The sequence below is a fragment of the Silene latifolia genome, chromosome Y (assembly GCF_048544455.1).
Source record: "Silene latifolia isolate original U9 population chromosome Y, ASM4854445v1, whole genome shotgun sequence".
Lineage (NCBI taxonomy): Eukaryota > Viridiplantae > Streptophyta > Magnoliopsida > Caryophyllales > Caryophyllaceae > Silene > Silene latifolia.
In genome coordinates this window covers 472,971,944-472,989,275 of record NC_133538.1, presented here as the reverse complement: position 1 = coordinate 472,989,275, position 17,332 = coordinate 472,971,944, and positions in this window count along the sequence as shown.

Genomic DNA, 17,332 nt, shown 5'->3' with positions numbered 1-17,332 from the left:
AGTTTCCATATTAGAAATTCCTCTTAGATTAGATTAGGAGTAGATTAGAATAGATTACTCTTAAATCTTTCCACAAATTACACATTAATCTCTCCTTAATTATTGTTCAAGTTTATTATTCAAGTTTATTATTGGGTAATTGAAGATTATTGGGTTATTATTGGGAGATTGACAACCTTCCATCAATCAATCAAGTTTCTTCTATTATTCTTTGCTTTATTATTTGGATCATCTTAAGTTGGTATAATTTTTTACCCTTTTACTCTTTATTGTTTATTTCCTCATTCTCTTATCATGTTTTCACTTGTTGTAATGATTGACACCATTAATGACATGTTCTCCATAATAATGAGTGAGTAGTCTCTTAGCTAGGATTAATGGGTAATTAGGGGAAACCAACATGTGATTGATTAATGCTTAATCTAATATGTTTTCATAATCAAATTGCTTGCTTGTTGTGATGTCAACTTTATGCACATGTTATGTTTGATGAAATGCTAAGCCTATGAATCCTTGCATTTTTACCATCTCTTATCCACTCAACTTGACTTGTAAGATATAAACCAACTCGAGTCTTGTTAGACCATGTATAGAAGTTGAATAGGAGGAAAGTAAGTCGACTTGTAGGTGTTGTACAATCTAATCGATTCGGCTCCGGGACCCAACCCTTCCTATGAACCGTAAGACATAAACCAACTCGGTTCCTCCACAACATATTAATTGCTTGCAACTTTGTAAACATATTTGTATGATCAACACCATGAATCCCCCATGACCCCATGACATCCTAGTGCTTTTAAGTCATTTGTTTACATTCCTTAGTTCATTATTTACTTTACTTTATCGCTTGCACTAGTTTAGAATACAACTACAAACCCAAACAAATTGTGACACTAGCATAAATTGAGATAGATAGACTTAGAACCCAAAGCACACCGTCCCATGGATCGACCTCGACTTACCGCTAACTAGTTGTTTGTTGAGTATTATAAATGTGTTTGATTGGATGTGTGACGACCAACTCTTGTCCTATCATAGGGTTAATGGGTAATTAGGGGAAACCAACATGGGGAATGATTCATGCTTAAATTAATATGCTTTCATAGTTTATTTGCTTGCTTGTTGTGATCTCAACTTATGCACATGTTATGTTTGATGAAATGCGAGCCTATGAATCCTTGCATTTTTTACCCATCACCTATCTTTTCAATGAGACTTGTAAGACATAAACCAACTCGAGTCTCATTTGACCATGCATATACTTGAGTAGGGAAGATTAAGTGGACTTGTAGGTGTTGTACAATCTAATCGATTCGGCTCCGGAACCCAAGCTTTCCTAGGATTGTAAGATATAAACCAACTTGATCCATCACAACAATAATTGCTTGCTTATAATTTGAGACTATGTTTGTATGATCAATTCCCATGAATCCCCTATGACCCCATGACACCCTAGTGCCTTTTATCAATTGTTTACACCCCTTTTAATTCATCTTGCTTGTTTTCTTTTATTGCTATTTAGTTTAGTGATCTTCTACTTCAAACCCCAATTGTGACACCCTTAGACACCACTAGTTGCAATAAAAATCTCATCTCAATTCCCGTCCCTTGGGATCCGACCTTTACTTGCCTCTTTACTAATTGTAGAGTTGTTGGTGAAGTTATAAATTGTGTTTTGGTTTAGGTGCTCCTAACGACAAGTACTGAAAACTAAACCCTCACGAGGGATCACGACCATACTCCCACTAAACTTCATGTATAAACACGGTTCTTCAACACTTCTAGTGAAACCGTATTGTTTAATAACATGATCAAAGCGATGATTCAAACTCCGAGATGCTTGCTTAAGACCATAGATGGACTTCTTGAGTTTACACACCTTCTTAGGGTTAGATGTATCCACAAAACCTTCAGGTTGTATCATGCATGTACACTTCCTCTTCTAGAATCCCATTCAAGAAGGCGGTTTTGACATCCATTTGCCAAATCTCATAATCATGAAACGCGGCAACCGTTAAGATTATCCTAATGGACCGAAGCATAGCGACTGGAACGAAGGTTTCGTCATAGTGTAGACCATGAACTTGAGTGAAACCTTTTGCCACCAATCTCGCTTTGTAAACATCTACATGTTTATCCACACCGAGCTTAATTTTATATATCAATTTACACTGAAGGGGTTGCACTCCCTCAGGTAAATCCACCAAGTCCCTTACTTGGTTCTTGTACATGGAATCCATTTTGGACCGCATTGCTTCTAGCCAAAGTGAGGAGTCGGGACTAGACATGGTCGATTTGTAGGTAGTGGGTTCGTCACTTTCCAAAAGTAACAAAACACTATCTTCTTCGATGTTACCAAGGTAGCGGTCAGGTGGATAAGATATCCTACTTGAGTTTCTAGGAACGATCACCGTTGCAGAGGAGGAAAGAACGTTATCCTCCATATTCTCCTCTACCTCATTCTCGGTTTGTGGATCTCGAACTTCGTCAAGTTCAAATTTCTCCCACTTTATCTTCTCGAAATAAACTCTTTTTCTAGGAAGACAGCATCACGAACCACAAACACTTTGTTCTCGTGATTATTGACGAAGTAATAGCCACGTGTTTCCCCTGGGTATCCTACAAAAAGACATTTGTCGGACCTGGGTGCAAGCTTATTGTCAGACTTGATCTTGACATATGTTTCGCAACCCCAAATATGCATGAATGACAAATGAGGGACTTTCCCTTTCCATATCTCATATGGAGTCTTATCGGCCACTTTAGTCGGGCTTCGATTTAGTGAAAATATTGCAGATAAGAGGGCAAAACCCCAAAACGAATCAAGAAGCTCGGTTAGACTCATCATAGACCGAACCATATCTAGTAAAGTTCGGTTTCTCCTTTATGCTACACCATTTAATTGTGGTGTGCCATGAGGAGTCCATTGTGATACTATACCAAAATCTTTCAGGTGTGAATCAAATTTAGAATTTAGGTATTCACCACCACTATCGGATCGTAGTGTCTTAATCTTTTTATCCAATTGGTTCTCTACTTCATTCTGAAACTCCTTGAACTTGTCAAAAGCTTCACTCTTGTTCTTCATCAAGTAGACATACCCATATCTACTCAAGTCATCTATAAAAGTAATGAAGTAGTGAAAACCTCCTCTAGCGGTGATGGTTAATGGTCCACATACATCCGTATGTGTGAGTGCCAAAACCTCACTAGCTCGCGTCCCTTTTCCCGCAAAAGGTGCACGAGTCATCTTGCCTGAAAGGCAAGAATCGCATATACCATAAGATTCGAAATCAAATGGTTTGAGCACTATTGATGAAGCAAGTCTCTTAATGCGTCTTTCGTTTATGTGACCTAAACGACAATGCCAAAGGTATGATTCATTTGGATCACCCATTTTGAGCTTTTTAGCTTCCACATGATAAACGTCATTAACATCATTTAAAACATAAATTCCTCCAATTTAAATGGCCTTGCCATAAACCACATCATTCAATGAAAAAGTACAACTATTGTCCTTAATCATAAAACAAAAGCCTTCCGCGTCTAACGCGTAAGTGGAGATGATGTTCTTGGTTAAATTTGGTACAAAATAACACTTATTTAAATACAACTCTAGACCACTAGCTAAAGTGAGCACATAGGTCCCCATAGAAACGGCCGCTACTCTAGCTCCATTGCCCATGCGGAGATCCACATCACCTTTTGCTAGTGCTCGCACATCCCTTAAACCCTGCAAATGATTACAAATGTGAGAGCCACATCTGGTATCTAGTACCCAAGTGGAAGTGCAAGCATAATTAACGTCTATCACATAGAGAGAGGAAATCATACCAATAGGCGACACACGCCCTTCCTTGAGGTCCTCCAAGTATTTGGGGCAACTCCTCCCATAATGCCCTTTTCCATTACAATGGAAACATTCGGCCTCGGAGAGTTTGACATTCTTTGCCTTAGGTTTGCCATTCTCAACGGCTTTCCCCTTTCCCTTGTCTTGTTTCATTGACGATTTTTGGAATTGGGACTTTTCCTTCCCCTTTCCCTTCTTAACTCCAAGGGACATGTTCTTTAACTTCATGGTTAGAACATCCCCTTTTTCACTCCCACTAGCTTCTATATCCCTCTCCGCTTGGGTGAGGAGCGCATGAATTTCATGATAACTCTTATCCATGCCATTCATGTTATAGTTCACCCTAAGATGGGCAAACTTGGAAGGAAGTGAGTGGAGGATGCGATCTACCACAAGAGTCTTAGGAATCTTACACCCTAGACGCTCTAGGATGTCGACATATCTGACCATTTGTAGCACACAGGGACCAACCTTTATGCCCCTCTCAAGCTTTGCTTCAAAGAAGGCGTGTCGTCGCTTCGTATTAACGGACTTTTGGTGTTTGTGAAAACATAGTATTCATACGAGTGAATATCTCGTACGCATTCAAAGAAATGCTTGAAAGCTTGAGATTTAGGGACATCGACCATATCAACACATTTTTGATATCGTTCGACATCCTCACATGGTCATCATAGGCGGTCCGCACCGCTGATGAGGCCCTTGTATCGGGCTCGATGGGAGGGGCATCAGTCAAGTAAGTGAGCACGTTGTCGGACAATGCGGCACTTTTGATGTTGGATTCCCATTCAATAAAGTTACTTGTAATACCCCGTATTTTATATAATATAATTAATTAAACGGATATTATTATATATAAATATTATATATATTATTTTACTAATTATGTCGGGATAATAGTTGAGTCGAGTTAATTGTTTAGTCGTGTTGATATCGTAGAAGCGAGTTGTTGCATAAGTTATTTGAGACGGGTTTATATGGTATTCGAGACGTGAGCTAAACCATTTACCCTCGACCCATTTGGGTTTACCCAATATCATGTTTAACCCAATTAACCCAACATCATGTTTTAACCTAAGTTTTAACCTAATGTTTTACCCTAGCAATACACGACACACACCTCACCCGCCTCCCTCACTTCACCAGCCGAGATCTCAACCTTCACACAAAACGAGAGAGAGAGAGAGAGAGCCTGGGTTGTTGACGGCGCAACAAGGAAGGGGCAGGGGCTATTGACGACGACCTAGGGTGGCCCTGGTGGCTGTTTTGGTGGCGATAAAGGTAAGAACTCAACCCCTTTTTCCTCTGTTTTGTATTTATGTCGCGGGTTGTTGGTTGTTTAGTGTCTAAGGGAGGTGTTCACGGTGGTTGTGGATGGGGTATAGGTAATGGGTGGTTGGAGTCGCTCCTGTTGGTGGTGGTTAGGTGGGTTATATGTGGTGGAAATGGCGGCGGGAGGTGTTGTCGACGGGGGTTGACACACGGTTAACCGGCGGGTTTTCGACGGGTTTAGATGGGTAGCTTTGGGGTGGTGCCACCGTTGACTAGGGGGAGGTCGACAAGGTGGTGCTAGGTTGTCGGTGTTCGTGGGCCGACGGCGAGCAAGGGCGTGGTGGTTTGGCAGGGGTAAGGTTGTTGGTTGCGGTGGTGGTAAAGGGAGAAAATGGGGCGGTGGTGAAGCACGGCTTTGAACCAGGCCAAAAGACGGCCATGGTTGGACTCGCCGGCGGGAGTCGACCACCTTGGGGTTGGTGGTTGGTGGTGGGGACGAAGTGGGTAGCAGGTCAGGTGGTTGTCGAGGTGGTGTAGGTGGCGCGTGAGGTGTGTGAGTGCGTGTGAAGGGGGTAGTGCGATGACGGGCTGTTTTGGTTTAGAAGCGGGTTTTTCATAATTTAATCGTTGTATTCGTAATGAGTCGTATTCTTAATTAATTAATTTAATTCCCGAGTTATTTAATTAACTAGAAACGGGATTTTGAGACGGGTTTGTTAAAATGAAAAGACTACTATTTCGGGAAAGTTTCTATTTTGGGAAATTCTATATTTAGTAGTTAATAATAATAAATATTATAATGGTTTTAGGTGACGGACTCGTGAAGGATCGATAATCAAATTCATTACCTTATTTAAGGGGACGCTTAACTGCTTAGTTGGATTCGCTGGCACTTTGAGGTAGGGGAAATACACTTGACTTACCGGTGTTGTTGAATTGTGTTGAGTTGTTGTGTTACATGTGACCGAGCCGTGATCAATGACTCGGTGCGTGGTTATAATTTGTGTTATGATTCATATCTTTGGAGTGTGGTTGATCGAACTGTTCGTGTTGATTATGTTATTTCATTATTTTGATCGCTGGCATGACTTCATTCATTCATATACATATTTCATTGCATTAATTTACATTGAGCATTTCATATGCATTGGAGTTGGAGGATGATGTGGTGGTGACGATGTTGAGATACGATGTGATGTTGTGATAGGCCCAGGCGGGTTCTGCGGACTTGCCCTGGTGTCCTCAACAAGGAGCCGGTGCGGATCGGCTACGGTCGATATATATAGTCTACCGGGGATCGGTATGGCTGGGTTGTCCGGGTTATGAGATATGAGAAATGAGATATGAGATATGAGTTGAGATGGAGATGGAGGTGACGGAGGATCATGCATATCATATTTTGTTGTTCAATTGTTTTCCCTACTCGGCTTCGGTGACCACCCTGTGTATTCGTGTACGCTTGTGATGATCCAATTATTGGGGAGCAGATTGACAGGTATTTCGAGAGACCGATGGGAGCTGGCTGGGAAGAGAGTTTGGATGACGGACTTAGTGCCTAGCCCACCTTAGTCTTATTAGTAGCTTTATCGATCGTATCTTTTGGACATATTTTTGGAGACTTTGTTTTATTCCAGTTGTAATCTCACTATAAACATTTTAATAAAGTAATCTTGTGTTTCTTTCCTTTGTATCTACTACCTCGGGTTTCGAGATGGTAACACCGTCATTTATCTGAGGAGTCCTAGTTCAGGCCCTTAAATAAATGGGGGTGTTACAAAGTGGTATCAGAGCGAACGATCCTCAGGCCTAAACCAATGAGCCCAATGAACCTAGGATGTGTCTAATTAAAATGAACACCGGGATAGAACTGTTAGGAGCACACTACGGTAAGGTATGAGTTAGGGGCCCCCTCACACCGAACCAGCGACCCTCTCGGTTTGACCGGAAACCCCCGAGTGTGTATATGAGAGAAAAGGTAGCAAAGTTGCATGAGGTTGAGCATGAAATTCATATATCGTTGCCTAAGTGTTAATGGTTGATACACCGATTATTGCATAATTGAGTTGCTGTATACCTTGAGACCCATATATTCTAACCACCCTGCAGGACAATGCTACGGTAAGTATTTTGTATGAATGATGACGTGAGCATATGATGTTGTGGAAATGAGGAATAAAATTTTCGAGTCCAGGTTAATAACCAGTGACATGTTGTGGTAGCCGTGAGTATGAAAATAATTGCGAGTCGATGATAGTTAACTAGCTGGATGTTGAATGATGTGTTGATAGTACTAATATGTCTAGTGATATGCGGTTATGTGACCCCGAAGCCCTGCTAGTATAGTATCGTGATGGTAATGAGAGACACCATTGAATTGCTTGTTTCTAGTCGTAGCAAACGTGATTAGATGTAAGGGGTAGGTCGGGATGCGAAAGGATTTCTATGGATAGATGTTTACGTATATACAAAAGTGCGAGATTTAAGTTAGGATGAGTTAGTGTCGATAGTATGGTTGTAAGAGGGTGGAACATGGAAAATGAATGATTTAGTGTTGAAATCCGTTTTGTTTGATTTTACTCTGTAATTGATCTTGCTGTCATTTCCTTTCTGTTAATTTTCTATGGATGAAAATTTTATGAGGAATAGCCTCGTGAGTTAGTGTTCTTTTGGCGTTGGTTTCATGCTTATAGGGTATACGGATTAAGAGTAATAAGTGTTTTAGTGGGCTGTGGTCGGGAAGTTCCTGTGCAGTGATGTTTTGACCAACGTTTTTGTAAAAATCCTCATTTAAATTGTGTAAATGATTTCTGCATAATTCCAACTCCATTGACTAGAGGTTTCGCACACGTTTTCAAATTGATAAGCCACGAAAATTCTTGATGTCTCTATATTAAATGGTAAGCTTTGCAAACTGACCCAAGTTTCGGACCAATTGCTGTCACATACTTGTTTGGACCGACTGAGTTGTAGAACTCTTTAAAAATTGAATTCTTGAACTTTCGACCTCCTTCTTTTTATCACGAACTATTAACTCTCTGTGTGTTATGAAAAGTAATGTAACTCAAGTTTTCGTTGCACGGCTGTTTATTCGTGATTTTGAAAGTTACAACGTGAATCATGACCTGTAAAATGTACGTTCTATGTTAAGTTTTCATACAGTTGTTTGATTAATTAATGAGCCTTAGTAATGTGAAATTATAATGTTTTACATGATGATAGTAGCACGCATGTTCAGTAGTTATATATCTTAACAAGTGATGAAATTAAAACTTAGTTGATAACATTGTTGGCATGATAGCATGAGTAAAGTTGGATAGCTTAATTTGATTCTTAATCGAGGGCGAAATGTTTGTACGAGTCCAGTTGTTTGCATATTTTGTGGCATGTTGTAATACCTCTGTTGTTCATCATATTCGTATAGTGGTCGGGTATACATAAATATAAAACTATATTATCATATCTTGGTAAATTTGGTGGCGTTAAATGTCCTAACGTACTCGCATGAATATTTACAATAATGATGTTAAATATTTACGCATGAACGGTAGTAATGGTTATGTCTAAATGTTCCCACATGTAGGATGTCATCTGAGTCCTAAGGTCCTTTATGTGAGTCTGTGTGCCTATAGTTATACTTATTGCTTTCATTGCATTAAATTATTTCAGTTGAACCTAAAACCTATAACATGATAATAAACAGTGTTGTTATTCTTGTTATTGAATATGTTCGTTATTACAATGTCGTAAAGTACCAAGGTGATTCTTGCAAATGCATGGGTATGATATAAAGTAAACTGTTTGATATAACACGACAATTGGCATATTTATATTCTCGTGTCGTTACTATCAATTATATTAACATGAAGATTGTTATGATAACTATGTTGACAATTATAATAGGATAACCCTTTGATGATTCACATGATATGCATTGGTTTAAATGATAGTCGTTATAGTTACATTTAATTGAGTCTACGGGTTGCCTAAGTATTTAAGTCGTGCAAATCAGTGAAGTTTCCAAGTTGCTAATCTTTTACTATAGCTAGAATTCTACAAAGTATACGATGGTGAATTTATGTTTAAACTATTTATGCGATATCATTGGTTTTTTTCTTTGAAAATGAGTGGTACTAAGTTGCTTTGACACAATTGAACGATATGGTTGCTATGATGTCAAACACATGTGTGATATGGAAGTAATGTTGTGTTGGCATGGATCATATGTTGTTACTTTTATTAGCGAATGTGTTTCAGAATTAATATCAAACAAGTTGACCAATTCGTATTGTATGTCTGATGAGTAAAAAGGTCTTGATTACGTGTTATGTTTTCTATGATTTCGAGGTGTTTAAGTAATGCTCATGTACCGCATGTTTTAATACTCCTGGTGATTATTGGTAGCAGATTGTTCAATTATTCGGAATTGGTAACAGTTTTGACTTGGGAGTGGAATTTGGTGGGGTCAATGTAGATTGTATCTTTGGTTTACGTGTATTCTTGCAGTTGATATTTCTAAAATGATTGTTCTCTGGTAGATAATGCGAATTGTGATGATCTTGAGTTGACCAAAACCCTGGTATTACAACATTTACCACGAAAACTTGTTATATATCTTTCGCAAACTTAAACCTCGAGGATGAATCCCTTGTCTTAACACCCTTGTGTCTAAATTTGTTAACCTTCCATTTTGTAGGATGGATCCCTACAATGTACACCCGCAAGATCATTACATGTCACTTGATGCTGACTTTAATGAGCATTGTGAGAGACTTTGCACGCCATGGACATGTATGGCCATAATGGGCACCCCCGAGTATTTAACGAATACTCGATTAAGAGCGTATACCCTTATCGATTCTATTCCCGACTGCATACTAAAGGACAAAGAAAAACGATTTTATATGAGAGAGTTGACCACCCATTGCATGAGGCTATTCCGTGACCCCAATTACTGCGGCGGGGCCAAATACCCGCCCGAGCATACCTTTGACTTTATAGCAAAGCGACCTGAGACACGAATTTTACGCTAATGTACCGATGCCGAAAGTACGACTGAACCACCCGTGCGGACTTCGGGAAGAGGTGAACCAAAAGGGAATGACATAGAAGTCACCGAAAAGAGAGGAAGCGCGACCTAAGGACCGTTAGGTTAGGGCTAGTAACACCATGATCGGTCATTGTGAAACCGTGTAAACCTTGGGTTCCTTCTTGTTGTTCTTTTAGTTCGATGTTGTGTTTTAAGTCAAGCATGAACTAAGTAATAAGTGATACTTGTGACAATCAGTTAATTTCATAATAAAACCTTGTTTTCAACTTTAATGTTACTGCGCAATCTTTTGGTCATGTGTTTTTTTTTATGATTACATGTTGTTGACAGTGTTTTGTTACATTGGAATATGAAAGTTGAGAAGAGGTTACGAGGACGTAACCATGTTTTTAGTTGGGTAGGATTGTAAAATCTTAAGGTTTAGGTTCCACTTGTGTATAGATTGTGGTTTTGATCAAGTTGTAGATCGTAGTTTGTTCAAGGCGATGTTTCGCCGATGTTTCGTTGCGTGGTACCCATACAAATGAGTTCTCTATGTTGTGTAATTAAACTCTGGGTTGTTATGGCGTTCCGATAGTTTCACGAGTTCATGAGTGGTGATAGATTGCATGAAGTAAGTTCCGGGACGTAACTTTCTTTTTAGGAGGGTAGAATGTAACATACCGTTTCACCCGCTTAAGTTCACGTGTTCTGGTACTAGGAAATCTGTTTTGGTAACCACGGTGGTACTTGGAGGTTGGTAGATGAGCGAACTTCGGGACGAAGTTCATTTTAAGGGGAAGACCGTAATAATACCCCGTATTTTATATAATATAATTAATTAAACGGATATTATTATATATAAATATTATATATATTATTTTACTAATTATGTCGGGATAATAGTTGAGTCGAGTTAATTGTTTAGTCGTGTTGATATCGTAGAAGCGAGTTGTTGCATAAGTTATTTGAGACGGGTTTATATGGTATTCGAGACGTGAGCTAAACCATTTACCCTCGACCTATTTGGGTTTACCCAATATCATGTTTAACCCAATTAACCCAACATCATGTTTTAACCTAAGTTTTAACCTAATGTTTTACCCTAGCAATACACGACACACACCTCACCCGCCTCCCTCACTTCACCAGCCGAGATCTCAACCTTCACACAAAACGAGAGAGAGAGAGAGAGAGCCTGGGTTGTTGACGGCGCAACAAGGAAGGGGCAGGGGCTATTGACGACGACCTAGGGTGGCCCTGGTGGCTGTTTTGGTGGCGATAAAGGTAAGAACTCAACCCCTTTTTCCTCTGTTTTGTATTTATGTCGCGGGTTGTTGGTTGTTTAGTGTCTAAGGGAGGTGTTCACGGTGGTTGTGGATGGGGTATAGGTAATGGGTGGTTGGAGTCGCTCCTGTTGGTGGTGGTTAGGTGGGTTATATGTGGTGGAAATGGCGGCGGAGGGTGTTGTCGACGGGGTTGACACACGGGTTAACTGGCGGGTTTTCAGACGGGTTTAGATGGGTAGCTTTGGGGTGGTGCCACCGTTGACTAGGGGGAGGTCGACAAGGTGGTGCTAGGTTGTCGGTGTTCGTGGGCCGACGGCGAGCAAGGGCGTGGTGGTTTGGCAGGGGTAAGGTTGTTGGTTGCGGTGGTGGTAAAGGGAGAAAATGGGGCGGTGGTGAAGCACGGCTTTGAACCAGGCCAAAAGACGGCCATGGTTGGACTCGCCGGCGGGAGTCGACCACCTTGGGGTTGGTGGTTGGTGGTGGGGACGAAGTGGGTAGCAGGCCAGGTGGTTGTCGAGGTGGTGTAGGTGCCGCGTGAGGTGTGTGAGTGCGTGTGAAGGGGGTAGTGCGATGACGGGCTGTTTTGGTTTAGAAGCGGGTTTTTCATAATGTAATCGTTGTATTCGTAATGAGTCGTATTCTTAATTAATTAATTTAATTCCCGAGTTATTTAATTAACTAGAAACGGGATTTTGAGACGGGTTTGTTAAAATGAAAAGACTACTATTTCGGGAAAGTTTCTATTTTGGGAAATTCTATATTTAGTAGTTAATAATAATAAATATTATAATGGTTTTAGGTGACGGACTCGTGAAGGATCGATAATCAAATTCATTACCTTATTTCTGACTTTAACCGCTTAGTTGGATTCGCTGGCACTTTGAGGTAGGGGAAATACACTTGACTTACCGGTGTTGTTGAATTGTGTTGAGTTGTTGTGTTACATGTGACCGAGCTGTGATCAATGACTGGTGCGTGGTTATAATTTGTGTTATGATTCATATACTGGAGTGTGGTTGACTGAACTGTTCGTGTTGATTATGTTATTTCATTATTTTGATCGCTGGCATGACTTCATTCATTCATATACATATTTCATTGCATTAATTTCTGTTGAGCATTTCATATGCATTGGAGTTGGAGGATGATGTGGTGGTGACGATGTTGAGATACGATGTGATGTTGTGATAGGCCCAGGCGGGTTCTGCGCAGACTTGCCGTGGTGTCCTCACCACGAGTGGCGATCGGCTACGGTCGATATATATAGTCTACCGGGGATCGGTATGGCTGGGTTGTCCGGGTTATGAGATATGAGAAATGAGATATGAGATATGAGTTGAGATGGAGATGGAGGTGACGGAGGATCATGCATATCATATTTTGTTGTTCAATTGTTTTCCCTACTCAGCTTCGCGGCTGACCCTGTGTATTCGTGTACGCCTGTGATGATCCAATTATTGGGGAGCAGATTGACAGGTATTTCAGAGACTGATGGGAGCTGGCTGGGAAGAGAGTTTGGATGACGGACTTAGTGCCTAGCCCACCTTAGTCTTATTAGTAGCTTTATCAGACTGTATCTTTTGGACATATTTTTGGAGACTTTGTTTTATTCCAGTTGTAATCTCACTATAAACATTTTAATAAAGTACTGTGTTTCTTTCCTTTGTATCTACTACCTCGGGTTTCCGAGATGGTAACACCGTCATTTATCTGAGGAGTCCTAGTTCAGGCCCTTAAATAAATGGGGGTGTTACATTACTACCGTTATCTTTTAAGATGCATTTGTCCATTACGAACCTTAGCTATGAATCTTTTCCTAGTGTAGTAGTCGATGGAGTTGATGAAGTTGCCATTGCGAATTAAAATGCTACAACAAAATAAGGAAATATTAACATTAATTATTTTAATTTTACTTGTGAAACATCTTTAACAAGTTTTAACATTTATATAATGATCTCCCACTAAATTATATAAATGATTCCAAGACCCAGATTTTAAACAAAAATGAGAATCGCTTGGGCGAAACGTCCCATAATCGTGTAAATTCGGTAAGTCAACGGTTCACTAATTCTACCTCTAGAACTCTTGGTTGACGAATTTCCTTAAATCCATCTACTAGCCCCAGAATACAAGAACGTCTTATACCCCATTGAGTCCAACCAACTTCGGCGCGTGATAACCGTTTACCACCCTACTTACACGAGGTAAAAAGAGAACACCCTGCTTGGGCGAGCGTGGCTCTAATGCACAAGGGCTTCATAGGTGTTACTAATTGGTAAGGCCAATCTCAATATTAGTTATGTGAGAGATCTTGTCAATTTAGTCATAAATTCCCTATAAGTGAACTAAGTCGGTGAATGTAAATGACGTGAATTGACAACCGCGAAAAAGAAAATGCATGTGAATGGCGATTTTGGCATGCGCGGAAAAATAAAATCAAGCAAGCATATAAATAATCCTAGTATGGCCTCCTAGTTAATAAAAACTAGACTATTACATATCAGAAACCAACTCCTTGGTCTCTTGCCTCTTCATAGGAACGTCTTCCAAAGGGACTTCTTCTTGTAGGATTTGTAACACCTTTCCAAAAATAGACTCCGTCTCGATGTAAATCCTTCATTTGGAAACGCCGGTAAAAATAACTATTACAATTAAATTTCATAGCTATTCCTATTATACATTAATTAATAAAGTAAATAAAACTATTTATTAATTACAAACCGACGATACGAGATCGTATTTAAATTACAAACTAATCGCTATTCCCATTCATTTCGGGTAATAACGATTAAAATAAACTAGGCCATACTAGGTACAAAAAAAATAAATACTTTAAATAAATAAAAATCATTCATTCAACATAAAAAATTATGCTTAAAATGCTGTAAAATGATGCCAAAATCGCTCTTGCTCGGTTTTGTGAGTTTAATCGATTTTTAACTTGTAAAAATCAATAATCAATTCTTAAGTCTTATTTAAGTCCAAACTAATTGTCCAAACTGTTTTTGACCTCAAAATTAGTCCACACTAATTTGATGATGAATAATTAGAGTTTGATTTGGTGATATTTGCTAATTTAATCGGTGAAATCATAACTTTTAAGTAATAAATCCAATATAATTGAAAAATTACCAAAAATTTGAAACTAAAAATTTTGAGTATTCTGAAACACTCCCAAGAACACCAAAATGTCATAAAAATTGCCCAAAACTTTCGGATAAATTTTATGAAGAAAAAGATCGATAGTTATCGGTTTTTAACCACAAAAACCAATAAACATCAAAACAAGGTGAAATCATATTTTAAATTTTACTTCTAACTTTTAAATCATATTTTTAAATGTACATAAATTTATCAAGGGCAGGAACTAATGTTTCAAATATATAATTAATTTAATTCTCTTTTATCGACTTTTATCTCATAAAATCAATAAACATGCAAAACTTCAAACCAACCTTTGAAATTTTATATACAATCTGAAGAAAATATGCATGAAACAATATAAAAATTTCATGACCCAAAATACGGCATTTTTGACTCGATTTTCTACCAAAAATCATTAAATATACCAAAATAACTTCAAAACTCACCAAATTTTACCACAAACCTTTTGTGATCAGTAGGTATGCATGCCCAAAAATTTTTGTGGTAAAACCTCTTCTAACGCAATTTATGTGTTTTTCAAATTATCTCATAATTTGTTTAATATTCTTAAAATCACATACAAATTACAAGCCTAACTTTGATACCACTTGAAACATCATAGATCCATATTAGGCTCCCTAATTAAAAATTAAATTATCTCATAATTCATTTTTATGTGATCTATGTAACATGCATGCAAATATAAAATCATAATAAATAAAGATTAAGGAAATAAAATTTCCTTACATTGATTTTGATGGTAATATGGGCATAATCTAGATACCTATTTAGATTGTTTTTGTGCTAATAAAAGATGGATGATCCTCCTAGAACAAATCTTCAAATTAGAAGATCAGAACAAAACCCAATAATTTAACAAATACTAACTAGATATTTGTTAAATCTACCCTGGATAATAATACTAATACACTTAGTATTTATTTTTTATTACAAACAATCTTAGTAAGTGATGTGTATTAATTTTAGAGAGAGAAACAATTTTTCATTCACATGCAAAATGAACAAGTGAGCAAGTATATAAAAATGAACAAATTGTTGGTCTAAAAGGAGGGAGTGGCCAGGTTAGAGAGGGTAGAGTGAGGGAGTGGATTTTCTCTTTTTATGTCCAATAGAATTGTACATAAAATAGAGCAAAAGCTAATTTAGGGAAGAGTATAAAGCAAAGTGAAATGATTATGTCTATAATCATCCACTACACTCTATTTTACATGGTCCATGCCCATATACGGGTCCATTTTGGTTCTTATATTTGTCGCACAAATACGTGTAAATTTTATTTAAACATGGTTTTATGTTTAAATACTTCCCAATTAATTTTGTCCAAAACACTCTGTAAATATACGTGTACCACTAAACATATTATTTACGTACTAATATTAATCAGATTAATCAATTAGTACAATTTTGTGAATTAACAATTAATTAACTAAAACCCGTCTCATAAAATTTATTATTTAATTATCGCATAATTAAATATTAACTGCCGCGCCACGAGTTCGTAACTCGAAATCTCTCTAAAAAGGATCGACTAATCTTTTAGTCAATAAATCATGGGACTAAATAAATTGTATCTCATACAATTAATTAGTTGTCAATTGAGGTTCGTTCCTTTAGGTGTGACCGAAAGGGGTCAGTTGATCACCGCCGTCTCATGACAATAATGTCAAAATCTCCAACCATTATCGATTTACGTTAATCAACTGACGAGGATCAAATAATAAATATCCTGATGATATTCCTTTAATGAGATTTATAATGTAAACGGACTATTGCGGACGACACTAACTCCAACAGCATATAGTTTATTAGGAAGAATTAAGTCGATTGTAGGTGTTGTAAAGTCTTGGCTGACTCGGCTCCGGGACCCAAACCTTCCTAGGACTCATTTATGTTATCTCACCATGAATAGGGAAAATTATGTCGATTGTAGGTGTTGTAAAGTATTGACTGACTCGGCTCCATGAACTAAGTTTCCTCAAGGAATTGTAAGATATACAATAAATTAATTCCAACAATAATAATTGCTTGCATCTATGAAACTTGTTTGTTTGATCTCACCATGATTCCCCTATGATCCCAAGATTCCCTAATATTGTTTATCATTTGTTCATGCCCTTGTTTCTATTTACTTGTCTTGTTTTTCAATTGTTTACATTTCCTTGTTGTAGCTTAGAGCATGACTTCAATCCAAACCAGTTGTGACACAAGCATAAATTGAGATAGATAGACTTAGAACCAAAAGAACACCGTCCTGTGGATCGACCTCAACTTAACCACTAACTAGTTGTTTGTTGAGATTATAAATGTGTTTGATTGAGCGTACGATGACAACGTTCATCAGTAGTGTTCTAGCTAGGGTTAGTGGGGGATTAGGGGAGTAATTATGTGGTAAATCTATGCTTAATGAGTTCATATGAATGCTTGCTTATTGTACTTAAACCTTATACACATGTTATGTTTGATGAAATCTTGATTGACAAACTAGCATGATTCTCTTGTCTTTTCAACAAGACTTGTAAGATATAAGCTAACTCAAGGCTTGTTAGACCATGGATATAGTTGAATAGGGAGAACCAAGTCGACGTAGGTGTTGTAAAGTTTTGATCACTCGTCTCCGAGACCTAAGTCTCCTTCGGAATTGTAAGACATAAGCTAAGCCAGCTCACATCTGCACCATCAACGACGACGAGGAAATCCATATCGAACCTTCGTACCAAGCCATCATCAACT